This window comes from Chiloscyllium plagiosum, unplaced genomic scaffold, assembly GCF_037043375.1.
Source record: "Chiloscyllium plagiosum isolate Xiang-an unplaced genomic scaffold, Cpla_swu_hap1 HiC_scaffold_42, whole genome shotgun sequence".
Classification (NCBI taxonomy): domain Eukaryota; kingdom Metazoa; phylum Chordata; class Chondrichthyes; order Orectolobiformes; family Hemiscylliidae; genus Chiloscyllium; species Chiloscyllium plagiosum.
The window spans coordinates 91,211,649-91,221,324 of NW_028270180.1; the positions used below are offsets into that span (position 1 = coordinate 91,211,649).

The 9,676-nt window shown below is 43.8% G+C and overlaps 1 non-coding gene across 1 annotated transcript; it reads left to right on the forward strand.

Annotated features, from left to right (window-relative positions):
* Positions 1-4,906: 4,906 nt before the first annotated feature.
* On the forward strand, positions 4,907-4,978 carry trnah-gug (transfer RNA histidin (anticodon GUG)). Its single transcript has one exon. It is a non-coding gene; the product is annotated as a tRNA-His (tRNA).
* Positions 4,979-9,676: the final 4,698 nt, after the last annotated feature.

The following is a 9,676-nucleotide window of genomic DNA, read 5'->3' on the forward strand; positions in this document are numbered from 1 at the left end:
TTCAATTAGCCACAGAAATGGAAATAATTTCATCAGTAACATTGGGGACAAGCCGTTCACCAGTCCCGTGTGTGGGAAGGGATGACTGACGAAATAACCTCCGAGACTCCAGCAGGATTACATATCCCATCAGGTGTTCGATTATGATGTCAATGCTGCTGTTAATCCCAACCAGCTATTTGTTCCATAGCGTCAATCGTAGAGTCATACAGCATGAAGGCATACAGGCCCGTCAGTGCAACCAATCCATGCTGAACATACTGCCAAACTAATCTACTCCCATATGCCTCCTCCTGTACCCGTTGAGTGGTTATAATGCCCTTGTAGTTTTATTACTGTGTTGTTAATCCAAAAAAAGGTAATATTTTGGGGACAAAGAGTTCAGGTCCTGGCATGACAGATGGTGGAGTTTGGATTCAATAAGCACCTGGAATTGAAAAATCTCGTGATGACCTGAATCAGTTGTGTGGAAAATCCCATCTGATTCACTCATGCCAGTTCGGGAAGCAAACTGTCATATTCATCTGCTCTGTCCCACAGGAGACTCCAGATGGATAATACCTGGTTGACTCTTAAATGTCCTCTGGGAAATAACTGATTTACTAGGCATGAATAAATTTATTTTTAAAATCCCAATTTCCCATTCATATTTGAAATCAATTGTCCATTAAATGTTGCAAACATACCCTCATCCATCACTTTCTCAGCAAGTTAATTGCACACGTAAAACACATTCAATAAAAAAGCCTCACATGATTTTTTAATAAAAACCCTGTCTTTTCATCTGAAACATATGCCCTCTCACCTTGAAATCCCCATCCTCAGAACAGGCAGCTATCGCTAACTCTAACTTGCCTCTCAATAATTCATAAACTTCTGTCAGGTTGTTGTGGTTCTGTTCGCCGAGCTGGAAATTTTTGTTGCAAACGTTTCGTCCCCTGTCTAGGTGACATCCTCCGTGCTTAGGAGCCTCCTGTGAAACGCTTCTGTGGTGTTTCCTCCGGCATTTATAGTGGCCTGTCCCTGCCGCTTCCGGTTGTCAGTTTCAGCTGTCCGCTGTAGTGGCCTGTATATTGGGTCCAGGTCGATGTGTTTGTTGATGGAGTTTGTGGATGAGTGCCATGCTTCTAGGAATTCCCTGGCTGTTCTCTGTTTGGCTTTCCCTATAATGGTAGTGTTGTCCCAGTCGAATTCATGTTGCTTGTCGTCTACGTGTGTAGCTACCAAGGATAGCTGGTCGTGTCGTTTCGTGGCTAGTTGATGTTCATGGATGCGGATTGTTCGCTGTCTTCCTGGTTGTCCTATATAGTGTTTTGTGCAGTCCTTACATGGGGTTTTGTACACTACATTTGTTTTGCTCATGCTGGGTATCGGGTCCTTCGTTCTGGTGAGTTGTTGTCTGAGTGTGGCTGTTGGTTTGTGAGCTGTTATAAGTCCTAGTGGTCGCAGTAGTCTGGCTGTCAGTTCTGAAATGCACCTGATGTATGGTAGTGTGGCTAGTCCCTTGGGTTGCGGCATGTCCTCGTTCCGTTGTCTTTCCCTTAGGCATCTGTTGATGAAATTGCGCGGGTATCCGTTTCTGGAGAATACATTGTGCAGGTGTTCCTCTTCCGCTTTTTGCAGTTCTGGTGTGCTGCAGTGTGCCGGACTGACAACCGGAAGCGGCAGGGACAGGCCACTATAAATGCCAGAGGAAACACCACAGAAGCGCTTCACAGGAGGCTCCCAAGCACTGAGGATATCACCGAGACAGGGAACGAAACGTTTGCAACAAAAAGTTCCAGCTCGGTAAACAGAACCACAACAACGAGCACCCGAGCTACAAATCTTCTCCCAAATTCTGTCAGGTCGCCGTTCAAACCCCTAACCGAGAGTGAAAACAGTCTCAACTTCGGGACAGTGAGAACTGCAGATGAGAGATCAGAGTCCAGAGTGTTGTGCTGGGATGCATCATTTGAGGAGCGGGAGAATCGACATTTCGGGGAAGAGCCTGATGGAGAACACTTGCGCAAAAAAAATTATTCTCCTGCTCCTGGGATGTTGCCTTATCTGTTATGGTTTTCCAGTACCCCGATCTTGAATCTGAAAATAGTCTCAGCCTATCCAGCCTTTCATTATAACACAAACCTTCCACACACAGCAACATGCGTGCATACTTTTCTCAACCTGCTCCAGCTGAATAATATCATTCCTACAACTGGGCGACCAGAACTGGACATAATATTCCAGAAGAAGCCTCATCAATGTCCTACAAAGCTTCGACATAACGTCCCAACTCCTATACACAAAGGACTGAACAATGAAGGGAAGTATGTTAAATGCGTTTGAACCATCTTGTCTGTAGGTGATGCAAACTACAAGAAATTATGCACCTGCACCCCGAGCTTCCGTGCTCTTCAACACTACGCAACTTGTTGTTGCACCAAAATGCAATACCTTCCATTTATCAGGATTGAACTCCATGTTACATTTTTCAGTTCAACGACTCATTGGATTAAGTTCCTTTTGAAACTTCGATAATCTTCCTCACTGTCTCCAATTCTGGCGTCGCCTGCAAACCTACGAATCATGCCTGCAGTGAGTTCCACTGTTTTCTCATATAGATCAATGATTCATATTTACTTGTAGTGGCCGTGATTTAGCAGTGTGCAAATCATACAACGGTTAGTCATGCAATTAACAATGAGGAAGAAAGCCGCAGACTGCAGGGAGATATTAAACAATTGGAAATGAAAATGGTGAAAACAATTCTTTCCAGGCCAGTTGGTGATAGTGAAGTAAAATCAAACTTCAAACCAGCCGCCCTCGCTCCAGTTGTGGCACTCGGCTGTCTCAGCATGCTGCACTGTAGATTGCGATAAACGGGAAAAAAAATTCCCTTCTGCCCCGCCTTTGACCAGGAGCTCTCCCAACCTCGGATTTGCTTGCGTTTCGAAACCGTCATAGAAATGCCGTGCATTCACCGGTTGTGTCACTGGAGCCCGAGAGTATCTGTGCGACCTCATTCCTATCCCGACTTCCAGTTGGATCTTCACGACTGCGCCACGCAATTCCTCTGTTTCTGGGGCTGGGAATTGGGACTATGTGGCAGCAGTGGTTACTGCCTTGTGTGGGGAAAGTAGCCGATGTTAAACTGTATTACGATTGAACCAGACATTTTAACAACACCTGCACTGTCCCCGGAGTTTTTGATGTTTTCGAGAAATCTATTTATCTCAGCCTACAGCATATAAATAATGGAATCACCACAGCCACTGGGGGAACCGATATTAAACGGTCAGCCCATTCTGAGTTCCCACATTTCTGCCACTGTTGGCTCATCACTGATATTGTGCATTTGGTGCGCTGCCTAACATTTCCTATGAAACTGTACTTATTGCAAGCAGCGCACGTGCGCGTCTGTGGGACGCCTTGATCGTATAGTGGTTAGTGCTCTGCGTTGTGGCCGCAGCAACCTCGGTTCGAATCCGAGTCACGGCAGTAATCGCTCTATCTGCCCCAGTTTTTGTGAAACACAAAGGAATCAGTTGTTTGAACATGGTAATTTTCTCCAAGGTGATGATCTTTTCCCTTCAAATTCTGCTTGCTCACATCTCTGTGTTTCATATGTCAGAATTCAAATCCACCCGTTCTCAGAAATTTCTCTCCATCCTTCGATCACTAACTGAACGTTCTGTCCCACACCCCCATTTCATTAATTTAGCGATGCCGGTATTGGACTATGGTGTACAAAGTTAAAAATCACACAACACTGCCTTGGATGTTAAGTATGTTAAGTATGGAAGTATGTTAAATGCCTTTGAACCATCTTGTCTGTAGGTGATGCAAACTACAAGGAATTATGCACCTGCACCCCTAGCTTCTGTGTTTTCCAACACTACGCAAAGCCCTACTCTTGTTGTTGTACCAAAATGTAATACCTTCCATTTATCCAGATTGAACTCCATGTTACATTTTTCAGTCCAACGACTCATTGGATTAAGATCCTTTTGAAACTTAGATAATCTTCCTCACTGTCTACAATTCTGGCGTCGCCTGCAAACCGACAAAGCATGCCTGCAGCGAGTTCCACTGTTTTCTCATACAGATCAATGATTCATATTCACTTGTAGTTGCCGTGATTTAGCAGTGTGCAAATCATACAATAGTTAGTCATGCAATTAACCATGAGGAAGAAAGCCGCAGACTGCAGGGAGATATTAAACAATTGGAAAGAAAGATAGTGAAAGCAATTCATTCCAGGTAAGTTGGTGACAGTGAAGCAAGTTCAAACTTCAAACCAGCCGCCCTCGCTCCAGTTGTGGCATTCAGCTGTCTCAGCAAGATGCACTGTAGATTGCTGTTATTAGAAACGGGAACACATTTTCCCTTCTGCCCCGCCTTTGCTCATGAGCACTCTCAACCTCGGAATTGCTTGCGCCTCTAAACTGTCATAGAAATGCTGTGCATTCACCGGTTCTGTCACTGGAGTCGTCGAGTATCTGTGCGACCTCATTCCCATCCCGACTTCCAGTTGGATCTTCGCGACTGCGCTACTCAGTTCCTCTGATTCTGGGGCTGGGAATTGGGACTATGTGGCAGCAATGGTTACTGCCTTGTGTGGGGAAACTGGTGAAGTAGCCGATGTTAAACTGCATTACTATTGAAGCACACATTTCAGCCACACCTGCACTGTCCCCGGAGTTTTTGATATTTTGGAGAAATCTATTTATCTCAGCCTTCAGCATATTAATGATGGAATCACCACAGCCTCTGGGGGAACCGATATTAAACGGTCAGCCCATTCTGTGTTCCCACAGATCTGCCACTGTTCGCGAAGCACTGATATTGTGCATTTGGTACGCCACCTAACATTTCCTATAATACTGTACTTATTGCACGCAGGCAGTATGCTCGTCTGTGGGACGCCGTGATCGTATAGTGGTTAGTACTCTGCGTTGTGGCCGCAGCAACCTCGGTTCGAATCCGAGTCACGGCAGTAATCGCTCTATCTGCCCCAGTTTTTGTGAAACACAAAGGAATCAGTTGTTTTAACATGGTAATTTCCTCCAAGGTGATGATCTTTTCCCTTCAAATTCTGCTTGCTCACATCTCTGTGTTTTATATGTCCGAATTCAAATCCACCCGTTCTCAGAGATTTCTCTCCCTCCTTCGATCACTAACCGAACTTTCCGTCCCACACCCCCGTTTCATTAATTTAGAGATGCCGGTGTTGCACTATGGTTTATAAAGTTAAAAATCACACAACACCAGGTTACAGTCTAACAGGTTTAACTGAGCACTAGGTTTCGGAGCGCTGCTCTTTCATCACGTGGTTGTGGAGTCATTTCCTATTTCATTAAGGCACTGCAGAATCTAACACCGACTCTCACATTGATACTGTTCACTCTGTGCTGCTGTGGTCAATGTGGCTGGGTGAACGTGCCCCAACCTCACCATCGGGACCTGCAGACCAGTTGATCCATTTGGTTACCGCTGTTGTGAGGCCACTCCTCATGTAGCAGCTTTTACTGATATGGACTTGCGATTATTGGGGGTCAAGCTCAGGAAAATGACACATTACGATATCGAGGAAAAGCGAAGTCATTGAGAAAAATTAGTTTCACGGGTTTTCTGCAATGGCTGAGCTCTATTACCACTGGACTGTTAACTCAGACACCATGCAAATGGAGTAGGGACCCGGGTTTGACTCCAACCATGCCAGGTGTTAGAATTGAGATTCAATAAATATCTGGAATTACGAATCGAATAACACCTATAAATCCATGGTCAATTGTTGAAAAAACAAAGCCATCGGGTTTACTGACGTCCTTTGAGGAAGGAAATGCTATTCTTACCTGTTCTGGCCTCCAGGTGACTCCAGACCCACTGCAATACGGTTGAGTCTCAACTGCCCGCTGTGCAATTAGGGATCACAATCAATACTGCCGAGCCAGCGACGCCCTCATACTGTAACAGAATAGGGAAAAAAATGTTAATTCGGCTCTAGCTAGATTACTGTGTGCAGTTCTACAATTCACAGTATAGCAATGATGTGATCGCAATGGAAACATTGCAGGACAGATTTAATGGGATATTGTCTGGGCTGAAGAGTTTCAGTTATGAGGAGAGATTGGACAGACTGGAGTAGTTTGTCACCAAGCAGAGGAGATTGGAGAAGACACGACTGAAATGTACAAAATAATGAGGGATATGGATAGGGTAGACGAAAGAAGCGTTTGTTATTGATGAAGGGATCGAACACTGGGGCCAAGAGATTTCGGGAAAAGGCAGAAAGTTTTGAGTAGATGTGCGGAAAGGGTCAGAGAGGAAAAAAAAATTGAGATATTAATTTGCGATGCCAAAACATATAAGACTATGGGATAAACAATGGAAAACTTGATTCAGGTCGTTAAGCAGTTGCGTTGGACAAGTGCAGCCACAGCAGGCTGAAGGGCCTCCTTCGATGTTGTCCTCCATAGTATCGTGGTTAGTGCCCCTCATGCTTGGCCTTCCATTCTCGATTGGATATGTCACAGGAAAGACAGTGCTGTCTGAATCAGCTGGGGAAGGACTGCAGCTCCTGGGGAGAGAGAGTGTCAGTGAAAGTGCAAACACGTAACTTCAGCAAACTGCACATTGTGTTTGTGTTGCAATGAACACCATTATATAGAACTGTTCCTGACTAATGTGTTGATTTACAGCAGGAATCTGAGGCAGAAAACAGAGTAAACCCATTCAGATCTGAGTGCAGAAACATTTCGAGCAGAACGAATGAGGTTGTACAGCGCAGAACTACGTTTGAGTGCATTGAATTCCGGTTGATGGGCGCAGCTTGCTTTCACTCGGCTGAGTTACCAGTGTGCAAATGATACAGATAGTGTTCAATGTGATGGTACATTTGCTCAGTGGTTCGAACTGCTGTTAAGTCTGTAGCTTAGGTAGATTGGTCATGTTAAATTGCGCTGATGTGTCCAGAGAGTGAATTCAGTAAGTTAAGTGAGTTAGCCATGGGTCACACAGCGATAAGGTCATCAGTCACACGATGTCAGGTTTTATTCCAGCAGGTTTATTTGAAATCACAAGCCAGGGGCCTGCGGGGATAGAGACGGGAGCTAGATCTGGTTGAGATGCTGTTCAGAGTGTCCCTACAGACTCGACTGGCTGAACTGTACTTTCTGCCTTGTAGGGAATCTGTGATTCTATCAGAGAGGACACTGCCAGCGTTTACTGGGGTGCTAAGACATTAGAGACGATGCTGACGGCGTTTAGTGGGGATGGAATTTTATTTATTTGTGTTGAAAAATTTGACACTGAACCAAGGAAAACCGAATGGAAGTTTTCCTGAGTATTTTAGGTTTGGAGAGAGTAAATAGGTGGTAAGTTCGCTCTTTAAAGTTCGTATATTTCTGAACGTCAGGCTTTCAAAACCATCGATGTAGGACAAAGAAATGATGGGAGCAGAATTTCTGTCACTCAGAGAATCCGTTTCCAAAATATTTGGAAAGGCACATTGAGAGACGCACAAGTAGTGAGTTTCACCAGGAGAGAGACACCCTGTGGCCAGGTAAAAGTGTAAAAGTGGGGTCTGGGGGGTAGAAGGTGCGAGGAAACAATGTCTAATTTGGACGACTTCAGATGCAAAGAAATATCGGAAACGTATGCAGCTGAGTAAGATTCAGCAAAAGAAACCTCAGAGTTTTGAAAGAATTCTATTAATATTCCACATGAAGCATTATAAATGGAACTGACCAGATTTTGTATATTGTCAAGGAAAGCTATTCCATAATGTACAGGAAGTGACCAGTCTCATGGAGATCGATTTCTTGCTTTCATCCCATGGCTTAAATGTGGGAGGACAGTCGCCATGATGTTGGGTTCACTTGACAACCACGGAAATCTGCCAAAGTAACTGAGCATCAAAACTGGCATCTTGCTTTGTAGTTTAACCTTCTGTTTCTCTCATCAGTATTTTCTTTAAGCTGAAATAAATTAGGAGCAAAATTGAATGCAACACTTAACGTTCCAATCACATAAATCAAATTCACTTCCGATCATTGCAATGAACAGAGTGAAGTTGCAGCAAAATTAATAAAATTAAACAAACAAAACTGCATTTCCGGGAATTTTACCCAGTTCAGGTTCAGCCATGTGAGAAAGACCATCGAGCTAAAACATCACCTTCACTTCTCTCTCCATATATAAGTCTTCACGTAAGAGAGAAACTGTCTGAAGAAATTATGCGTCAAGACTAAATGTGCGTGTGCATGTGACGGGAATTTCATGTTAGCTGGTTCATTCTGAGACAGTTCCGACTCGGAATGAATCAATGACAGGTATTCCTTCCAAGGACGAGGTCAACTCCTTCGATTTTGCTGGTAATATTATTCCACTGAAAGCAGAAAAATAAAGGTTCGATTCGATTCAGCTCAGGGAATGTCTTATCCCCTAGGTGCACCACATGTAATCTTGATGTGGTCACATGTGAGACCCTTTGCCATGGGTTTCGCGGCCCAGAGGTTAAGGCTCTGTCACTGTGCACGTGTGGATTTGAATCCTACTCTGGCTGTTGCTTCTATCAAACGCAGTGTGGTTTCCCTTTGTGCCTTGCATCTTTAGTATACACTGGATGGAGATTCTTGCCCATGCCCTTCGTTGTACCAGAGATTAGTGATAAATCGATATCATATCAAAGTAGAAATACACCAATTTGTTTTTGTTGTAAGTTAAATTGGGATAATGAAAAGGAGTGCAACGTTACTTTCCTACTTTCATTCCATCTTGACGTTCTATGAATTTATATCGAATGAAAGCAAAACAAATAAGGAGAGATCGGGTGCAATAGTTTATCCAGTGGGATTGTGAATTTTAATGCAACACTCCACACAAAGTTCTGATCAGTATTTCAAACAGTCAATTGGAATTGGAACTGCAGAAAACTTCTCCTATGAAACGAACCTTTCATTCTTTCACAAACTACTGCTGTGTGGATCATACCGCAATCTATCATCCAGCGTGATCACCAAATTGCCAACAACATTTGATCCACGAATTTTCTTTAGCAATCACACCTTCTGCACATATCCGTCTGTGGTCTGACCAGTGCCATTTGTTGTCTCCAGGCCACAGCACATTCCTTGTTCATCAGTTTATGAGCCGAGTTCCTGATCTGTCTGCTCAGTTTGATAAACTTTACTATCACATCATCCCATCCCCTCAGAATTCTAAACTTATCAATAAAATATTGAGTTAGACCAAATGATATAGCATTGGAAGTCGGATATTCAGCCCATCGAGACTGCTCCACCATTCAACGAACTCATGGCTGATCTGATAATCTTCAACTCCATTCTCATACCTTACCTCGAACGAGTTTCATCGTCTTTCTGGTTAAATATCCCTGCGGGATCAGTTCTCACATATGGAAGTTGTGAATGACCTGTGCGCATTGTGACTGAGCAAGTGAGTTTACACCTAAGGAGGTAATTGAATCCCTTCCTGCAGTCACCCCATGGCCCTAACTTCTTGGCACTGTGGATATCCTTGTGTCTATTTAATTTGATAATCAGTTGAATTCGATTCCACACAGACACGATTCCCATTTTCCCTGTTGTCCATGTATTTTTATTCTTCCTTATTCTCCCACGGAATGTTGTTATACTTGGTCTGAAGAGCATTTGTTGTTCATTCTTAATTC